General features: G+C 36.8%; 1 long non-coding RNA gene across 1 annotated transcript; it reads left to right on the forward strand.

The window, feature by feature from the left end:
- Positions 1-247: 247 nt before the first annotated feature.
- Positions 248-21934, forward strand: LOC105713825 (uncharacterized). The gene is made up of 4 exons (XR_010342930.1): positions 248-309; positions 4338-4407; positions 6317-6416; positions 21836-21934. It is a non-coding gene; the product is annotated as an uncharacterized LOC105713825 (long non-coding RNA).
- Positions 21935-22215: the final 281 nt, after the last annotated feature.

Raw genomic sequence — 22215 nt, forward strand, 5'->3', positions numbered from 1 at the left:
AGAAACATTTATGACTCTCTTTTACTCTCCTGCCCGATGGAGCTTTTTATCCATGAGTCATTTGGCAAAAGAGATGGTGGGGTTTTGAGTTTTAGATGTCTGCATTGTACTATTCTCCAACAGGGGTCCACTTGTAGAGCAAAAAGGGAAGAAAAAACGTGAAACTTACTCCTATGTGGATTATTTGTTCAAATTTCTTTCTTTCTTTCTTCTTTAGAAAGAAAAAAAAGAATGAAGAAGAGGAAGAAAAAGGAAGAGAAAGAGAGAGAGAGAATGGGAGTATTGCTTTCTTGCCCAGTTTAGTAATGGGTATTGAAAACCTCTTTTATACCAATAATTATACTTAATGATGTAGACAGGAAGGAATAAGGGAAGAAAATAACAAACAAGCAGCCCACCAATATTTCATTTAAACCTATGAAATGCTATGCGATTACTGAGAAGTGATTTACTTCCAATTATGTAGTCACTTTTGGAGTAGGTGTGAGGTGGTAATGTATGTTTTGTGTATTTGAAGTGGAGAGTTCTATAAATGTTTATTAAGTTTACTTGTTCCGGGTCTGAGTTCAAGTCCTGGATGTCCTTGTCAATTTTCTGTCTCATTGATCTATAAAATCGTTAGCTCTTCTTGTTACATTGATCCTCTTGCCATTATATAATGTCCTTCTTTGCCTCTTTTGCTCTTTGTTGCTTTAAAGTCTACTTTATCAGAGGTGAGAATTGCCTCTCCTGCTTTTTGTTTATTTGTTTATTTTTACTCTCTATTTGGTTGGTAAATCTTCCTCCTTCTCTTTGTTTTGAGTCTTTGTGTATCGTTGCATGTGTGATGGGTCTGGATGCAGCATACCGATGGGTTTTGGCTTTTTATCCAATTAGAATATATATAAGTTTAATACTGGCATTTGATGCTAGCTGGCTGTTTTGCCTATTAGTTAGTGTAAATATTTCATTGTGTTAATGCTCTTTGCTTTTTGATATATTTTTGGAAAGGCTGATATTGGTTGTTCCTTTATATGTATAGTGCTTCTTTCAGAAGCTCTTGTAAAGCAGGCCTGGTGGTGGTGAACTCTCTAAGTACTTGTTTGTTCACAAAAGATTTAATTTTTCCTTCACTTATAAAGCTTAGTTTGGCTGGATATAAAATTCTAGGTTGAAAGTTCTTTTCTTTAAGGATGTTAAATATTGGTCCCCACTCTTTTCTGGCTTGTAGGGTTTCTGCTGAGAGATCTGCTGTAAGTCTGATAGGTTTCCCTTTTTGGGTAACCTGACCTTTCTCTCTGGCTGCCGTTAGTATTTTCTCCTTCATTTCAACCCTAATAAATCTGGCAATTATGTGCCTTGGGGTTGGTCTTCTTGAAGAATATCTTTGTGGTGTTCTCTGTATTACCTGGAGTTGAATATTACCCTGCCTTGCCAGGTTGGGAAAGTTTTCCTGAATGATATCCTGAAGAATATTTTCCAACTTGGATTGATTCTCTTCATCACATTCAGGTACACCTATCAAACGTAAATTAGGTCTTTTCACATAGTCCCATATTTCCTGGAGACTTTGCTTATTCCTTTTTATCCTTTTTTCTCCAATCTTGTCTTCCCATTTCATTTCACTGAGCTGGTCCTCGACTTCTGATATCCTTTCTTCTGCTTGATCAATTCGACTGTTTAAACTTGTGCATACTTCATGAAGTTCTCGTGTTGTGTTTTTCAGCTCCATCAATTCACTTATATTCCTCTCTAAATTGTCCATTCTCGTTAGCATTTCGTCAAACCTTTTCTCAGGGTTCTTAGTTTCTTTGCATTGGGTTAGAACAAGTTCTTTCAATTCACAGAAGTTTCTTATCACCCACGTTTTGAAACCTGCTTCTGTTATTGGAACACACTCGTTCTCCATTAAGCCTTGTTCCGTTACTGATGAGGAATTGCGATCCCCTGTAGAGGGAGAGGCACTCTGATTTTGAGTATTCTCTGCCTTTTTAGGCTGGTTTCTTCCCTTCATTATATATTTATCCGCCTGTCATCTTTGTAATTACCGACTTTCTAACTAGGTCTCTGAGCGGACGTCCAACTTGTTGATTCCCAGCGCTGAAATCTGAGCAATCCACTGCGCCAGCCAAAATAGCGGTGTTAAGATTGATGGTGCTTTTCTGCCCGGGAATCTCCGGACTCTGCACCAAGAACTGCCGTGCTAAGGCGCCAGCAAAACCGCCGCGCCAGCCATGAGTCACCCTGGCGACCCGTGGGGCTCCTCCGCTGGGGATCTTCTGGTCCGTGAGCAACAAATATTCATCTGAAAGTGTGGTGTCCTCTCGTTCTCTGCACTTTCACTGGGAACTACAAGCCTGAGATGCTAGTGATCATCCATCTTGGATCTCTGTCCTCTTTCTTTCTTTTTTTGAGATGGAGTCTTGCTCGGTCGCCCAGGCTGGAGTGCAATGGCAGGATCTTGGCTCTCTGCAATCTCTCCCTCCCAGGTTCAAGAGATTCTCCTGCCTCCTGAGTAGCTGGGATTATAGGTGCACACCACCACACCCAGCTAATTTTTGTATTTTTAGTAGAAACAGGATTTCACCATGTTGGTCAGGCTGGTCTTCAACTCCTGACCTCGTGATCTACTCACCTTGGCCACTTCTTCAGTTTTAACTCCCCTTCCCTTTATGTTTCAGAGAGCCTCAGATAGTTCCCGCTGCCCAACCAGAATTTTCAGTTGTAATCAATAGAAAATTGGCAGTAGGAAACTTCCACTGCCATCTTGAAGCCAACATCAACTTTATTATTCAGTTTTTCTCATTCTTCATCAACTTTTCTGTATTTTCATCTAATATGTCTTTGGCTAAAAGAATTATTCATATCTGCTCTGAAAAATTTGTCACTTCACTATAGCATTGTTTACATTTAATGTAATTATTTATACATTTAGATTTAAATCTACCAATCCTACTTTCTATTCATCTCCTGTGTTCTTATTATTTCATTTCCCCTGTGGTTCAGAAGTGACTTATTCACTTTCTACTCATTTAGAATTACACTTGAAATTATAAGTGCTATATTGAACTATTAATTCATTATTAACTAAAACTTTCACCACCCTTCTGGACAGTAAAAGTAATTTTAATGCTCATTTTTATTGCTCTACAAAGTTTACATACCTTTACCCACATTTTAATGACCTTTTATTTGCTTTGTATTCTTTTTTACATCTCTCATGTTTCATCAGGTATCATTTTTACTGTGACTTATGAACATTCATTGGAATTTCCTACTAGTGATAAGCTTCATTTTTTTTCTTGTCCTAAAAATACTTTTATTTCTTTCTTACTTTGAAGTATCCTTTTGCTGAGTATGCTATTTCAGATTAATAATTATTCAGTTCATTAACAATATAATTTTAAGAAGTCAGCTGTGAGACTGACGCTTTTAAAAAATAGTCTTATCTTTATTTCCTCTGGTTGTTACTATTTTCTTATGTTTTTTGCAGTTTTACTATGATGGCGTTTAAGTACAAATTTCCTTCTAATTATTGTATTTGGCATTCATTGGGTTTCTTGGTTGTATAGATCAATAGTGTTACTATTTTTTTTTTAATTTCACATTTATTTAATAAAGTCCAATCTCCAATTAATTTTCCTTTTTTTTTCTAAATCTTCTGCCAGCTTTTCTGTATTTTCTATCTTTTTGACTATCAATATTGGATAGTTCTGGATAGTTTCTTCTGCCTCATTTCTCAGTTGACTAATTCTTTCTTCAATTATAACTACTGCTCTAATTCACATAATTTAAATTATTATATTTTTTCAGTTAATTATTTTCTGTTTATTTCTTTCTCTTTTCTATCATGTCACATTTTGTATTTTCTACTTGCCTACCAAATTTTTAAATCTTGGTGTTACTTTTATGGGCATTTTAAGTATAATTATTTCATGGTTTGAGTTTGATGATTCCCATAAGTAACAGTTTTGTTTTGTTTTTTGGGGTATGTGTGTGTCTACTTTTTTGTCTGTTGTGTCTGTTTTTACTCATTGCATTGTCTTTTCTTATGCACCTGCTTTTATTTGACTCTGATAATATGTTAAAATTATTTGGAAAAAATTGTGATGCCTTTCATATATCATCCTTCATAGAGGATTTTCCTTGGGTTTTTCTAGTTACTTTGGGGTTCTACCAATTCAGGACTACTGTTAAAATAATTTCAGGAGTTGAACTTCCTTGACCTAACAGATGATGGGATGCTAAACTGGAAGTCCAAAGTGGGGCTTGCTTAGTTACAGTTTATCCTTTGCAGAGATGAGTTATCAGTGTTCTCCATCCTAGCAAGTGGCTGATTTTGAATTATCTTCCTCTAGTTCTGCAAAACCACCAAAAGAACTGCTCAGCCTTTCAACTGCTCCTGCAGAATTGAGCAATGGTTTTAGGGTAAGTATGATGAAGCACCTAAACATATATATTTGATTTCTTATCTTTTCCAGATCTTGGCCCAGCGAGTACTGGCATATCTTGTAATCCCTTTGATATTCTTGGGAAAAATTTTGTCTGTAGTCCTACAATTATCATTCCTCCTCAGGTTTACGTGTAGCATAATTTTACTACTCTTTTTTATCATCTTCACATTAAGAACTCCATTTATAACTTGAAAATTTATGATAAAATTCAGTGTTAGGGAAATATTACAGTGACTGACATTTGTATCCAAGTTCACAGAATTATTTTAATTGGAAAGATTCACAAACATCTTTATTATATGCATCTGTTTGTAAGATTTCTTTCTAAAAAATGTTTAAAATGTTTAAGAGAGCCAGGCGCAGTGGCTTATGGCTATAATCCAACACTTTTGGAGGCCGAGGCAGGCTGATCACAAGGCCAGGAGTTCAAGACCAGTGTGGCCAACATAGTGAAACCCCATCTCTACTAAAAATACAAAAATTGGCCAGCCCTGGTGGAGCATGCCTATAGTCCCAGCTACTCAAGAGGCTGAGGCAGAAGAATTCATTGAACCCAGGAGGCAGAGGTTATGGTGAGCTGAGATTGTGCCACTGCATTCTGGCCTGGGCAACAGAGTGAGACCCCATCTCAAAACAAAATTTAAAAAAATGTTGAACACTCTAGAATTTATGCAAAAAATTGAGACACTGGGATATGCAGGTCCTTTAGGAAGGCAATGAGTAAGTATTTCTAGTAAATTATCGTATATTAAAATAACTTTAGGCATTCTTATTAGCTTTTCATGAAAGTTTTAGATCAATGCATTGTCATAGTTTTAGATATTTGAATGAATTCTCTTTCCCTGTTTGTGTTAAATCTATTTCTTTCATTCGAAAAGAGCTTAACTATAAGATTTTATCCCACTTTTTAAAAAAACTTTAAATTCTATCATAGTAACAACAGATCAAGTAAATGGAATTTTGAGAGGAGTCTTCACTATCTACTTCTAATGGGCAAAATACTGCAATGCTACCTGGACAAAGCAAAAAACCAGAAAGCTACTTACCCTATAACAAGTGAGGATTAAGATAGGAGCTTGGAGTTGCCACTGCTTTTGAAAATCACATATGGTGCATTCCAAAGGCACTGTCTCTTTTAGCAATTCTTTAGCACAAGAATTACAATATACTTCTTCTTGCACAGAAGTATATTGTAAATGTTGCATGATTCCCAATATAGCATCAAGCTACAGTCCTGGAAAAGCTTCTATTTATATCTCTTAGAAACAGCTTTCATCAGGAAATGGTTTGCCTTCCCCATTCACCTTCTTATAATCTTCATGAGAATATATTTTCTTCTGTGACACAGAGAAGGTCTAGAGCTTGCTTGTTAAAATAAAATGTATGATAGAATGATTAGTTAGACACATATACTGTAATTAGGAAATAAAAAGAAATGGTAGAATCACTGCCAGCTGCTGCAGAACCCCAAACTGAGAGATTCAAACTGAGATACCACATTCATTTCAAACAAATTTTACTCTGTAGTGGACACATGAGAGCATTCAGTCTCATGTTTCTCTTGCTTGGTCTTGGTGAACTCCTTTAACTTTTATCTGACTGTTTATTCCCTTAAACAAAACTAAAGTTTTAAGGATAATTTTGTACCAAATAAGTCATATCTTAATGTAATCAGGCAAGAAGAAAAAAAATCACTTTTATAACATTTGGTTGGCCCTATTGGATTTTAAATAGAAGCAAAAACTAAGTCAAATTCTCCTGGTTCCTGATAATTATAATTTTACAAGAAATGTAAGCACAATATATTTAAAATAAAAACTTGCACCAGTGTTTTGTTTCTGACCCATTTTCCCTTTACTGATCTGGATTTCTTTTTCTTTTAGAATGAATGGCTTAGGATCAGAAATCTTCATGATTTGGGAATGATCTGCATGTTTATTTTGTGAAAAACGATAGAAATGAAGCATTAAGATAAATCAAAAGGTAAGAGTTGAAAACAGAATGAAAATATCCTTGTAGGATTTAATATTTAATCAGCACAGTTAAAAACTAAGCAAGGGGAAAGATACAAGGGAATAAAGAGTTAAACTCTGACCCCAGTTTAGATCAATTGTGCATGTGCTGGAGATTTCCAGAGAAGAATGATTGTCTTGTGCATAAAAAACAGTTGGGAAGAGGGGGTGAGCAGGAGAAGCCACTTGGGAAGAAGGGCTACATGATATGTGCACCAGTGAAATTTCAGCGTGTAGAAAGTACATAACCATTCTTAATCACGTTTAATGAAAGATTGGTACTCAGGCCAAGAAAAACTCTTTTAGCTTTAGAAAGAGTAGATCAGCATGGCACTTTTGTTTTTTCTTTGTCTTTCTGCTTTAGTGGTGTGATTGGCATTAAATATCAGAATATTAAATACACACACACACACACACACACAAACACACGGTTGTTTTGTTGTTGTTTTTTGAGATGCAGTGTTGCTCTGTTGCCAGGCTGGAGTCCAGTGCTCCAGTCTCGGCTCACTGCAACCTCTGCCTCCTGGGTTCAAGTGATTCTCCTGCCTCAGGCTCCTGAGTAGCTGGGACTACAGGTGTCTGCCACCACACCCAGCTAATTTTTGTATTTTTAATAGAGACAGGGTTTCACCATGTTGGCCAGAATGGTCTTGATCTCTTGATCTTGTGATGTCCCAGCCAAGCTTTAATGTGGCAGTTCTTTAACTCTTCATAACAAACCTATGAGGCCAAAACTATTTCGGAGCTGATGAAACTGAAGCATATGAGAGGCGAGGTTCTCTTCCCAAGATGACATGGCTACAAATGGTGTCCTAACTCTAGAGTGTTTCTTCACCACTTATGTCAGACTCCAGGTGACACACCCTACTTAGCCTCAGTGACTACAAGATCATGCAGGTAATTCTTGCCACATCTTTCAGAATTGCCTAGAATCCTTAGGACTTAAGACTTAGAGAACCCTTTAGCCTTAGTGAACAAAACCTCACTTGTCTTTGTGTTTTTTGACTTAAAAACATAATTGAAGACTTCCTTCATATTCCCTTATAAAGGAATTTTATGGTCTTCTATAACATGTCTTACATGACAGGAATAGTATTCCTCTCATGAGAATCCTATTCCTATACCTTCCTTTATCCCAAGAAAAGGACAAGAAGGTAGACCAGCCTATAGCTAAATGTAAGGGTTATTGCAGAGTTTAAAATGAGGAAACTGAGGCCAGCACAAGAAGATCCAATGCGAATTTATTCAGCTCCCAGGTGAGGTTCTGTGGTCCAACAGGAGGGGCCAGAGAAATCTCATGGACTCCTCTTAGACATGGGGTTTTATAGGGAGTGGAGGCATTTGATTGGTTGTGGGAGAGCAGGGCGTGGGTGGGGCAAGCTTGCTATTGACAGGTAGGCAGGGTTTGAACGCTATTGGGTAGATTTACAAGACTCGACTGCTGTTGGGTAGTTTTACAAGACTCGACTGCTATTGGGTAGCTTTACAAGATTCGACTGCTATTGGGTAGCTTTACAAGACTCAGCTGCTATTGGGTAGATTTACAAGACTTCTTTTGCATTTTGGCAGGGTTCTTCAATGACTGGCTAGGTGCTGAGTGCAAAGCCTAGTGCTGAGTGCAGAAGTGGGCGCGGGGTGATCGCGTAGTTTCTAGGCGCAGAGAGGGATGGGCGTGTCCAAGCTCCCAGGTTGGGGGTGTATGTCCGAGCTCCTGGCGAGGCAACTGGCCTTACACTAAGCATAATAGATAAATATCTTCTGTCCTCTGGTGTAGAGTGCATTTCTGGTATCACTAGTCTCTCAGTGAGGAGATACTCATAGGAGACACTAGTGGTGATCTTAATTGTGCTCAGAAATCTATAATACCACACAAATACACACACACGGAGGGAAGCATTAATGTAGTCAGAAAAGAAAACCTCAGATAATCTTTAGAAGATGATTAAAAACAAAGGACAGTCAATGCACTTAAGTATTGACTTTCTTAAAAAGCTGTTGGACGAAAATGAGAAATGACTGTCATGAGTGAGAGTAGTATCAGTTGTATCAAGTAGATGTGGTGGCAGAAGCTCAACTGTTGTGCAGATGAGTCAAAAAAGAGGTAAAAATAGAGTTGCTAGTGCACTTAAGGGAAAACTGATTATGAGGCAAAACTCTTAGCTTTTGGTACAATATTGGTTGCCAAGATTATAGTTAGTTTCAACAGCCCAACTCTATCAACAAATCCAAAGTATTGCATCAGAAAAATGGGCCAAGTTACGATAAAGGCACTGTGGGCTTACCTTCTCCACAGATACTGAAATGAGAATGCAATAGGAGATTTAGAACAAATCATATTTTGTTTTTTACAGAATATATGTTACCATTAGAAGAAAAAGACTATAACGAAACCATGTAGGGGTCAGGGAAAAATCCTGTATCACCAGTATCTGTGCCTTTACTCACATTACTTTCTCTTCCTGGAGTGTCCTCCCTTCTTATCTACCTGCAAAACTACACTAATTTTTCAAGTCTGTCTTCTTGTGACACTTCCTTTATGAAGCCTTCTTATTTTCCCCTTGGGCATTCTCTTCTTTGTACATCACGATTGCCTATAAATACTTCTGTTGAAATGTTACCTCTTGCTGATTCCTTTCTAAAGATCAGGCAGAAGGCAAAATACTTTTCACAGACACACAATCCTACAATAACCCAAGAGTTTCCTCCAGATTACAGAGGGAGAATCAGAAAATCTCACAGATGTGATGTAACTTCTTGAAAGTCTGGCAGTCAGAAATTTAAGGCCAGGGGCTGAATCTACATGTATCTCACTCCAACATTAATGTGGTTTTAAGACCACCTCAGTCATCCCATAGACAGGTTTTTTTTTGATAAGCATATAAATTGACCATATTTAAACATGGAAATAATTCTGATCTTAATGATTGAAACTTACATTTGTTTTATCTGAGTTCTTTCATCAGGAAAGAAGTCCTAGACCTCTCAAAACGTATCAAAGAACTGAAACTCAGCAGATCCTCACATCCAGACCATGAGAGGCCCAGCGCCTCACTCATCATGATTGCTTCCTGCCTGGTTCCTGTTTTCCCACACAGAGTTACATTTCTTCTCTACTACATAAACCCCTAAGTTTATTTGGTCAGGGGATAGAGACTGTTCTTCCATCTCCTCAGCAGCAGCACCCAATTAAAGCCTTCTACCCTGGCAATACTCATTGCCTCAGTGATGAGCTTTCTGTGTAGTGAGCAGCAGGACCTAGGCCAAACCCCTGGTGTTTCAGTAACAGCTTTCTAATGCCAAATTGTTCTATTTCTTTCCCATCTTATACTGCAAGAAATTGAGAACAGAAATGTCATCTATACATTCCTATAATATCTACAAAGTAAAAAATGGGTGTTCAAAAACTATTTTTGGCATGAATGTGTAGAGCAGGACCACTATTCCAGGTAGGTACTGTAGGAGCTGGAATTCTATATAATTGAAATGGGGCAGTGTATGGTCAGAACAACTGCTTTAAGAATATGTTAAGAAAATATGACAAAATCAGATTCAATTATAGAATCTTATGAAAGAAGAAACCAGTATAATGGCATACAAGGTAGCACATCTTTTTAAGGACAGAGCTATCTGAAATATAAAAATGTTTACCATAAACAGTCTAAAGAATCTGAAAATGTTGGATGAAATCTCTAAGAAAAAACACCAACTGATATAGTTTGGATCTATCTTCACTCAAATTCCATGTTGAAATGTAATCCCCAATACTGAAGATAGGGCCTGGTGGGAGGTGATTGGATCACGGGGGTAGTTTCCATTGGTTCAGCACCATCACTCTCATCATAGAGCTTTCATGCGATCTGGTTGTTCAGAAGTATGTGGCACCTCCCCACCTCTCTCTTCCTTCTCCTCTGGCCATGTAAGACATGCCTGCTTCCCCTTCCCCTTCTGTCATGATTGAACGTATCCTAAGGCCTCCCCAAGTGTCATGCTTCCTGTACAGCCTACAGAACTGTGAGCCAATTAAGCCTCTTTTCTTTGTAAATTACCTGGTCTCAGGTATTTCTTTATAGCAGTGCAAGAACAGACTAATACACCAACTATAGTAATAGAGTGGTGAGAATGTAGTAAGCTGAAAAGTGTTCAAATTAAGTCATGTCTTTATATAAATTATCATATAAACTACTTTTAAATATCAATTTACTATGTCAACATTTAATGCCTACTCTATGAGAGTTCCAACTAAGATTAAATCTTCTACATGACAGTCTAATATAACAAATGCTATATTAGTCAGGGTTCTCTAAAGGGACAGACCTAATAGGATAGATATATATAAAGGGAAACTCATTTAGGAATATTGACTAACATGATCACAAGGTGAGGTCCCACAGTAGGCTGTCCGTAAGCTGAGAAGCAAGGAAGCCAGTCCAAGTCCCAACACCTCAAAAGTAGGGAAGCCAACAGTACAGCCTTTAGTCTGTGGTCGACAGTCCAAGAGTCCCAAAGCTGAAGAACTTGGAGACTGATGTTTGAGGACAGGAAGTATCCATCACAAAAGAAAGATGTCGCCCAGAAGACTAAGGCAATCCAGTCTCTCCACGTTCCTCTGCCTGCTTTTATCATAGCTGTGCTAGATAGTGCCCACCCAGATTGAGGGTGGGTCTGCATCTCCCAGTTCACTGACTCAAATGTTAATCTCCTTTGGTGACACACTCACAGACACACTCAGGAACAATACTTTGCTGTTGCAGTCCAATCAAGTTGACACTCAATATTAACCATCACACATTCAAATATACTTCTGCTTACTAAATGACAATACCTACAATATAAATGATTATATATATGATTGTATCTACCAGATGAGTTATATATGTGACCATTACAGAGTTAAGTGATAGATTTCTTGCCACTAAAGAAATTAAAGTTTTGTAATAGATGTGAAACATACAAAGTAACAGAGAATGTAGGCTAGAGTTGTGTCATGCACCATTCTGAATCTGTATAGAATAGAAGAATGAGATTATCTTGATTTAAACCCATCATTTGGTGTGACGTTAATGTTGGTCAGTCATTCACAGTGTCACAGTGTCTCCATAGAAGAAACTTACAGAGGGCATCACCAAAAAGATACCATTTGACCTGAAGAAATTGGGAAAATCAAAACACATGAGTATAATTGAAGTAGCTGAACAAAGTTGTAGAAACCTGAAAACCCTTGACATGTTCATGGAAGACTGAGTTGTTAACTATAACTGGAGAATAAGGTACAGGATGTGGAATGCCAGGAAGGGCTTGGATCACAGAGAACAATATATTGCATGCTAAATCAAACTGAACTTTATCTTGTAAGGTGTTACTCAAGAATTTTATGTGTGTGTGTATGTATGTACAGGAAATTAGTTTTTCCTTTTAGAAAGTTTGTCTATGATAAGGAGGATTTATGATGGAGGATTGGTAAAGGTCAGTTGATTTGAGCCAATGTTGCCCCATTTCAGTTATGTAGAATTCTAGTTCCTGACGTATCTACCTGGAATAGTGGAATTGCTCTAAACACTCATCCATTAAAAAAATCGTTTCTGAACACCTGTTATTTAATTTCCAGACATTATAGGAGTGTATAGAAGATTGATAATGGAGAGGAAGAGGAGAACTTCAGCTAGGGAAAGCATAGAGGCTTCCACATGGTAGAAGGAGAAATGGAAATAAAGAGCCAGGCACCAGGAATGTCAAAAAAGTAAACTCAGTTATTCTGAGGGCCTATTTACAAATGGCCTCTGAGGGAGAGGGAGCAGTCTCAGAGAGTGTCTTAGTTCAGGCTGCTTTAACAGTGTACCATGGACTAGGTGGCTTATAAACAAGAAAATTCATTTCTTACAGTTCTGGAGATTGGGAGTCTAAGATTGGAATTCCAGCATGGTTGGCTTCTGGCAAGGGTTGCAGACTGTCCTGTTCTCATTGTATCCTCACATGGTGGAAAGAGCTAGAGAGCTATCTGGGGTCCCTTATATATGGACACTTATCCCCCAGTGAAGGTCCACCCTCATGACCTCATTACCTTCCAAATACCACTATATGAAGGATTAAATTCCAACGTATTAGTTTTGAGGGTCACAAATATCCATTCCAGTAGAAATGGCTTTTGGTTTTCTGACTTGTGTGACTTATTAGATTAGGTTGCTCTTCACTTATGTAGAAACATAAGAAAAGCAGTAGGATATGGGGAAGGCAGGGACAATGCATTGATGGAATTCTGCCTCGTGTGGAACATGTGAGCTTTTGAGTAACACAGATCTTTTTTTTTTTGAGATGGAGTCTTGCTCTGTTGCCAGGCTGGAGTGCAGTGGTGCAATCTCGGCTCACTGCAACCTCCACCTCCCGGGTTCACGTGATTCTTCCACCTCAGCCTCCTGAGTAGCTGGGACCACAGGTGCGTGCCACCACACCCGGCTAACTTTTGTATTTTTAGTAGAGACGGGGTTTCACCATGGCCAGGATGGTCTCGATCTCTTGACCTCGTGATCCGCCCGCCTCAGCCTCCCTAAGTGCTGGGATTACAGGCGTGAGCCACCGCGCCCGGTCTTAATACAGATCTTAATCCATTTCTTGGTTGTTGTTGGCTGTGTGACCTTCGGAAAGTTGTTGAAGGAATTGAGTCAAATTGAGAGAAACATCAATTCAACATTTTAAGGAATAGATACAGTTACTAAGTTACCTAATGAAACATTGAATAATTAGAAAAGAATTGAGGTTAGGAAGATTCTTTTTATTGAGTCTTTAATACTAGTTAGTATATGTCCACAGTCCAATTTCATAAGCTTTCTCTTTAGACTAATATTTAGAGAAATTTAATTCCAGAGTGTCAATCATAGAACCTTAATTAATTGCTATTTGGCACATTATAAAAATCACTACTGTCTACATTAATATTAGTAGATTGGTACAATATAAATATCTCTAAATCTGTATACTCTGAAGAGGAGTGCTAAACTGACAAATTATAGTTTAAAATATTTTTTTATTATAATGCAAAATACAACCATAAATATGATCATTGCCCATAAGTGAAAACAAGGCAGATGAACAAAAAACAGATATATGCTTAGAACAATTAAAAGAAACCACAAAATTCCATTCCTAAAAAACTTTCCCCTTTTCCAGGAAACTATAGTAGAAAAGATAAAAAGAAATAGACCATCTCTTAAAAAATACATAGAAAAAGTGATTGCAAAGTCATTATTTAACATAGCAAAAATTGGCTGGGCGTAGTGGTTCATGCTGTAATTCCAGCATTTTGGGAGGCCGAGATGGGTGGATCACCTGAGGTCACGAGTTCTAAACCAATCTGGCCAACATGGTGAAACCCTGTCTCTACTAAAAATACAAAAAATTAGCTGGGCATGGTGGTGCACACATGTAATCCCAGCCACTGGGAGGTTGAGTCAGGAGAACCTCTTGAACTCTGGAGGCAGAGGTTGCAGTGAGTGGAGATCACGCCACTGCACCCTAGCCTGGGCGACAGAGCAAGACTCCGTCTCAATAAATAAATAAATAAAAATAAAAGAGGAAAAATGAAGGAATTTGTCCTGAAAACCTGACTGAATCAGTCAGGAGCAGGTATTGGAGTTCTCATTTAGTACAGGGTAGCCAGATATAGAGAGCTTTACAGACGAGTAGATTCATTTTAATTGGAACAGGCCCCTGAGGAAAAAGAAGTACGTCATTGAAGTTGCTATCTAGACTAACAGTGACTTTGAGTCTAGACTACTCAGTGAAGCAATCATTTTCTTATTTCATTAATTCTTCTTAAAAATAAACTTAGTCTGTATTCTCTGGAAACAAAAACTATAAAACTTGTGTATTTAATGGGAAGTGAATGTGTATGTTATGAATTCATTTGTCTGGAAGTCTGGAAAGTATTACTGAATGTGGTGAACATTTATCAATTTCAGCAACAACAAAAAAAGCACACAAGATCAGCAGTGAATGAGACAAAAGTCTCCTAGGGAAGAAATTAGATTTCATCACCTATTTAGGATCATTAACTTGCTACAAATTAAATAAATTTAGCATATAGTAGATCTTCACATATTCATTGAATGAGTGCAAGATTTTGAAAAATACGTAAAGGACAGTGATAATTAAGCTAGATGTGTAGCACTTGACTATTATGTATTCATAGGAGTCTGTTCCTTGGCTGCAATCCCGTTTATTCAGTCATGACTTTTATCTGGCCATTAGTCATGAATTGATCTCATGTTTCAGAACTTACAGCATATCTAGTATGATACATTAGAAAGACCCTCCATTTGTAATCATGTGTTTATATCAGAAATTTATGACTGCCTTATCAAATAATAAAAATAATTTATAATTTTCCTTTTGTTTCAATATGTAAATTCTTTTTCCTTGCTCCAAATGGTATAGGTTATAAATCTCGTAAGACATGTATACATAAGTGGGGGGGTGTGTTTTCTAGGTTGAATTAGTTTATGTAACTATCTATATTTAGAGATTTTTGGAAGCTCCTAGAGAAGGAACATTTTAAACAATCATTTCCTTGTAAATAATTTTCCAGGAGGCAAAATGAGGTTTTGTCCTATCCTGTATATAATAGATAAATTATGTTTTGACTAGTAGTTTTTTTAATTTACTACTGGTTCTACTTCTGGAGTTATGACTTTTAAATATTATCCGTGCACTAAATGTTCTCAATATTCAAAATAAAATTTAATGAGATAAAATGTGTATGTTTCTGGTTTGTAAGCTGTATAGCAATTATTCTTATTGTTTCTGACAGAACAGTCTTATTCCTCATGCCTTGTGTATTCCCATTTCATCCATTCTTGCGGGTTTATATTTCTTCTAGTCTGTGTTCTTTTCTCCTGTCAGAGAAGCCAGGCAAAATAAAAACAAGCAGTGACTAATTTCATTTTAATATAATTCTTGCACCAAAAAGTATGAGAAATATGTAAATGAGCAGGGAAAAAAATCAACCTTGATTTGACCAAATAGGAAAGTGAATTTGAAAGTACATGGGGCTGTGAAATCAGTAGTCATGTTTTATTCTTCTCAGGCTCTCAAAATCATTTTATTTCTCAGAAGTAGGACTTAAAGAAAGACTTATCAAGGTAAGTGGTGAGTTGTCTTGCTCTCCAGCCTGTTGACCTCATGAAAATTGTGAATACAAAACTCAAATTGCACAGTGATCCAAATATTTGGATTCTACAACCAATAAGATGGATTGATCTCCTGTTTCAGAACTTATAGCACATTTAATATATGCTATATAACTATGCTATCCTTCCAACCCAAAATTCTGTGATTCTACAGTGGAAACACTTGCATTTGATTTGAGGGAGGAGATATCTTTATTCCTTGTATATGATGAGTTAAGCTGATGGTAAATAGTTGTTGTTTGACAAGGGGCCGTGTTGACCAGAACTATGTCTGGAGCTATAGTTGAAAAACCAAGTTTGTGCTGGGATTCCAAGTGTATCTGTTTTGGAATCAAGTTACACAGTAATGTTACTGTAGTTATAGTAATTTACAGTGATTGTAGATTTATACTACAGATTCTTCTCCTAAAACATAGCCTGAGGAGGAAAACCCCTTAGCTAAAATTAATCGCTTGGGAAATTGTCTGTGCTTGCTGGCAGTTAAGGGGTAAAAGAGGCAAGATGGAAAAGAAATCTCTCATTCTTCCACCTTTCTCACTGTTCACATTCAAACAATGAGAAAGTCATGCTAATACTTCCTAAACATTCCATAAGTCTGACTTTCCTTTTTATTCTTCATCTGTACAATTACTGTTGGTTCAGTCTCTTATCCACCTCTCGCCTGGACTCTGTACCATATATATAAGTTCTAATTTTTTTCTTTGCTTATGTTACTTTCTTCACCTAGAATATTTCCTTCTTCCTAATTATTTTGTCCTGTGTCTGATTAATTCTTTTAATCTTTTAAGTCTCAATTCAAGAGATTCCTCTGAGATTCAGTGTCAGCTCTTTTGCAAAAGACTCCCTATTTCCCTTAGGAAGTTTAGGGCTCCTTTTCTGTTCAATATCGTGGGTATAGCATGCTCACTGCACTCACTTCCACCCTTCTTGAGAAGAGGGGATCTATGTTAGTTATTTCTGAATTCTGTGAACATAACAAAGTACTTGCTCCGTAATAGTTGCACCATAAACTATTTCTTGCGGGCCTGAAGCTTGCTCTGAATTTCCACTCTATAGTATCACTAGAGTCAGCTGTTCTTCCACAAATATTTCTTATCTAAGTTGCATTATCATCATCTCTACACTGTTATCTAGCCATATCATCTATCTACTTTCATTACCTTTTTACAATTTTCAAGGAACATTCAGTGCGAATTTAAAACTCTGATTTATCCCTTATAATACCCGTAGATCTGGCCGTTGCTTACTTCCCTTTCCAGCCTCCGCATTCTTCACCCTTCCACGTGTGTCTCTGAGACAGATGTATAGAACTACTTGTGCTTTCTCATAATTAACCTGTGTTTCAAGCCTGTATGACTGCACATACAATTTCTCTTTTGCCTAAACATCTTCCTTCCAGTGCCTCCTTCCTTCATCTAAATCCTGTCCCTTTCTTGAATTAGCAACTCTTTTGGGAAAGACTTCCCAGAGCCACTTCTACTCACATCACCTGCCCAAATCTAAGCTACTGCTCTCTTGTGTGTTCTCATTGCACCCTGAACTTTTTCTATGATGTGCTTATTACACTTCACCAACTTTGTCAGTTTCTGCTTCCATTTCCTCTATGTAAGTATAGACTCCTCAAGGGAAGAGACTGTGTCTGCTTTGACCTGTGTTTTTGGTACTCAGCACAGTATTTAGCATCTACTATAAGCTCAGTTGCAAAGGAGAGAATAGAAATGGAGAAAAAGAGGAGAAGAAGAGAGAGGAAATGGCAGTGGGCATGCACTGATTTCCAGATATTTGTAATCATTCCAAATAGTGAATTTTTTTTTATAAACAAGAGTCTCAGTAGCTGACTGATTACTGTCCTCTCTGTTTCTTTATAAATACTTTATAAAATAAAAATTAGTTTTAGAATCAGAATATATTTGATCCTCACAAATGAATAAAATTTTTTGGATATTTCTATCTTTAAAGCTCCAAAAGTTCATGAAACTATGAAGTAAGAAAACCAGAATGTGAATCCATCTGACTTACATAAATTGGGATTATCTGAGACCCTAAATAGGACTGGCTCCGTAATTCATTGAGGTCCAGTGAAAAATGAAAATATGAGTTGCTTTGTTCAAAATTATTAAGAATTTTAAGACAGCAAAAGCAAAGTATTAACAAGTTTAGAAACCTTCTAAGTGCAAGGCTCTGTGCAATGGCAGAGGTCATATACCATGCAGCTGGCTTTGACGTGCCATTCCATAGTTCTAAGGTGATCTTTTGTCAAGTGCTAAGAATGTCGCTGGCAGCACATTTGCCAAAAGCAAATATTTTCTTGTTGGATTAGGCAACATCTGCCTTGTTGGACTATAAGAGCGAATGTGTTAACAGTTAAGGACCAAGCACAGTGTGGGATAAATGTTTTGATTATCTCATGAATCCTCACAATAACCCTGCACATTCACTATCCCTTCTGTCTAAGCCACCTTTCTTTCAAAATCTCCTTCACCAAGTGAGTCCTGTGCTTCTCTTAAAGCGTCGACTACTCTGGGAAGGACTTCTTCAAGCCCATTCTTCTGCCTGGTCTAAATCATTATCCTTCTATGTACTGCACCCTCTTCTGCCTCTAGTGCGTCACTCACGTTGATTTTACTGTTTGTGTCACAGTAAATCAAGGCTAGGAGAGTAACATAGCTAAGAAACAAATACTGTTGGATAACTTAGGCTTCCAGCTCCTTTCACTGCTAACTCAGCCTTCTTTTATGCTACTCTAATCTGTTGCAGTTCGCTTGTCCACTTAGTGTTCAGCATTAGCCACCCTTGCCATCTCACCTTTTGTCCCCTTAGAAGACACACACTGAAGGTTGATGGAATGATAGCTATGTTTTAGGTAGAAAGTGGCACCCTATCACACATATGTATCTGACCTGGGCTTTGTGATCTGGTGAAAGTATATGACCCAGTGCATGTGAGGGTAAGTAGGCATTTTTATGTCTCCAGAGTTGGGAGCAAAAAGATGAGCTTAGAACACTTGTCTATTTCATTTCTCTACGAATAATACTTACCAAGCTTTCCTATGAATCTGAAAAGGAAGGCCAATGTTTCACACTTTCTGGAAAGCTAGAAGACAATATACGCATTACTTGCAAGACTTGATTTGTTAAAATGCTAAGTGCTCTTTTTTTCTTTACTTTTTTAAAGTGACAAATAATAATTGTACATATTTGTGGGGTACATAAGGGTGTTTTGGCACATTAATGTCATATTGAAACTGTTTCAGTGGCGAAATAGACGTTTTACTATGATATAATTTTTTAAAAGCTTGACTACAATTTAAATATAAAAAATACATATTAAGATGTAATGTATGGGTCTCTACCTTTAAAAATGAGGCTTAATATAGAGAGCAGCAGAGTAGAGATTGGTACTCTGCATGTAACAGAAGGTATGTGAAAGGCAAAACAGCGTCTTGAAATGTGTGAACTGTGGAGCTATGATCAAGTGAACATTTTTCATCATTTAATTGGCTTAATTAATTGAAAATCAGGTAATTGATTTTTAGAAGGCATTTAAAAAGTGTGGTTAAGGATGGAAACTTTATAAAATGAACTCATAAATCTTTGATAATCCCTAAACAGAATAGGGAAGTGTTGGTTTCAGTGAGCTTCCTATTAATCCTGTAAGCCCACAGGAGGTTAAAACAATGAGACTTGTTTGTAACCAGATGTTAATTCTTCATAAACGGTACTGTGGTTCATAGTAATACAGAATCTAATGTGGAATTAATTTAAAAAATCAAAAAAATATGAATTATCTGTAGAGACTTTTCTAGTATATTGGGAGGAAACCTCAGTGAAACGAAGGAGATTCTACATGGGTATTCTAGGAAATCTCACTGGCTGTTAAATAGCCTGTCTCTAGAGGATTTTCATCAGATACCTCCATTGTGACTAGGGGAGGAGCATTTACATCTTAACTATAAGGAAATGTGTGTGGTTGAGACTGACACATCTAATAAAGGACTGATTCACTGTATCTGCCAAGGTCTCTTGGCAAGGGCTTTGGATCCAAATTCTAAGATTTCCTAACATTTCCTAAATGGGTACTCTTTCACAAGCATAGCAATATTATTGCCTATCCTTCCAATTCAACCACTTAACTTCTCCTTCAGTATGATTGCAATGGCGGTCATATGTTGAAAAATTTAACTATGCATTCTTCTTTAGCTTTCCAAGCAAATAACATTTGTTATAGTTGTCCCAAGAATTCATCAAGAATTTATCAAACCTGGAGAAGATTAAAGCATGTTATTGCGAATGGAATGATGTAATAATTTCTGACATGGAAAATAAGATTTAAAAAATTTCTTGTTTCCTTTCACTATACCAGGAACGCTGGTGGATGAAGACAAAGGGAAGACGTTACTCATCCAGCCAAAATTGTGTGTCCTTATTTTTCCTTCCTTGGGCTGCTACTCTAAGACATAGAAAAGTGTAAATAAACAAGAGTAAACGAGGCCAGAATTTAATTTTTATGCCCACTTCTCGCTTGAAGCTCTGAGCTTTGCAAGCTACTCCTTACCTGACCTTATGAGATAAATGTTATTCTTATTTTTACAACTGAGGAAAGTGGAGATGAATAATTTACTCAAGATTACACAGATGGCACAGAACCTGGATTTGAACCCAGGACAGTTTGATTAACCACTCTTAATCACAATACTATATTTCCTCTCTGTACTTCAGTGGGGAACATAGAGGTGCTAAAATTTTAAAAACTTAATTAAAATTATGAAAAAAATGAAAGTCCATAGATTTTCACACTTTTACATTCATGCAGTAAGTGAATTTCTGATCATATTTTTTTAGTTGGTGTGATACTAGGGTATAGCATTTGCTACGCTGGTTTAGTAATGTATTAAAATCTAATAAAATTGTGTGTAGTAGCAACAAAAATTTTACAATGTAACTTGGACTTCTATGTGTCATGCTAAAAAACAATTTGAAGCATACGTTTGCGCAGTTGCATCTAAGCTAAACATATTTTTTTCTTATGTGGCTCTCTTGAATAGTTTTGTAATTATTGATGATTGTGAATGATACTAAAATTTCTGGTTTTGATTTATCAAGTTCCATAAACATTCGTAATAGATTTGTAATTTCCTCAGAGTTTCAGAAATTAAATTAATTGCCATTATAAAAATGATCTTTGAAGCTCTTATAGGTAGGGTACTTTGTTTATATTCTTGCCATTTCCTGAGAAGTGGTGTAACTATGTCATAATTGTTTTGGGAACCAAACTTTTTATGTATGGGCGTATTTTGAGTCTTTATGTCATCCAGTCTCACTATAGAACACATAAATTATCTCTTTCATCTAGATATTATTTTTTACTTTTAGGTACTTAGTGCTTTATTTACATATTTTAAAGGATATTATTTCACAGCAGTTTATTTGAACTAAGTGAGATATTTCTGACATTAACGTTTAAAACTTGGTTTGTTTCTCTTGTATTTTTTTTTTTTATAGACTAGCTGTCTCTAGTTCAAGGTTTGCTTTTGCTTGTAAACCTATATTGTTACTATTAAATGATGTAGCAGTTCAAGTACCGTGAACTACCCTGGATTAAGATGCTCTCAGGCAATTAAACCACAGTTGTAAATCATTGGAATTTGGAAAAATAATCAATGTCATATGATAGTTGCATGACACATGATGGATCTGATTTTTAATATATGCCATCTTGATTAGAAAATGAAGATGAGCTTTCTATAAAATTTCATGCATAAATAGAATTAGGCAGAGGAAGGAAGAAAAGAACAGAGAATACGTGATTTTTTATTTCCCAGAAAAGTTAGGGGAGGCAAAATTCAACTCAGAAAAGTGATGAAACTGCAACAATCCCATTAATTCAGTTACACACAAGTCACAGTTTTTGATTTACTGTGATTAAATGAAATAAACATTGTATTTGATAAAAACAAGTTAAAAAAAAAAAAAAGCAAAAGTCATACACAACTTGAAGTGACTCAATTAAATACTCCAGTATTGCCTTCCCCCTGCTTAGCTGGTATTGGTGGGACTTCCTCTTACCTTTTTAGCTGTGTCTCCCTCCATATAGATATTTTATTACCATCAGTCATTTGCTTTTTTGTTCAAGATTGATTTGGTTTATTTCTACATATCTGTGATTATATGCAAATAAGGTCAAAACCAACATTGGTGTTTTTATTTTTTAGGAAAATCTCCAAGAGTCGGACTGGTGAATCATGCTATTGCCAATAATAGTCTTGTGACACAGCTGAACACTTTTATCATCCTCAGTAAATGATCAAGATGGTAAGAATTATACAGGATGTAGCATAGATTGTTACGCTTGTGAAAGTAAGTTGTAGGCTGTGTTAATTAGGATTAGGTTTGCCTGCTACTGACAGAAATCTCCGAATAACAATGTCTTAAACAATACGGAGGTCTTCTTCTTCAACCATAATCTTGTGTCACGTGTAGTGCCACCTGTGCAGAGATAACGTGCTGGGTCTGTGATCATCAGGGATCCAAATGCCTTCTATCTTGGTGCTGGTCCACAATCCCCAGGTGGCGTCCACCTCACAGTCTGCTG

This window comes from Aotus nancymaae, unplaced genomic scaffold (genome assembly GCF_030222135.1).
Source record: "Aotus nancymaae isolate 86718 unplaced genomic scaffold, 86718_ANA_hifiasm-v0.15.2.pri h1tg000016l, whole genome shotgun sequence".
Lineage (NCBI taxonomy): Eukaryota > Metazoa > Chordata > Mammalia > Primates > Aotidae > Aotus > Aotus nancymaae.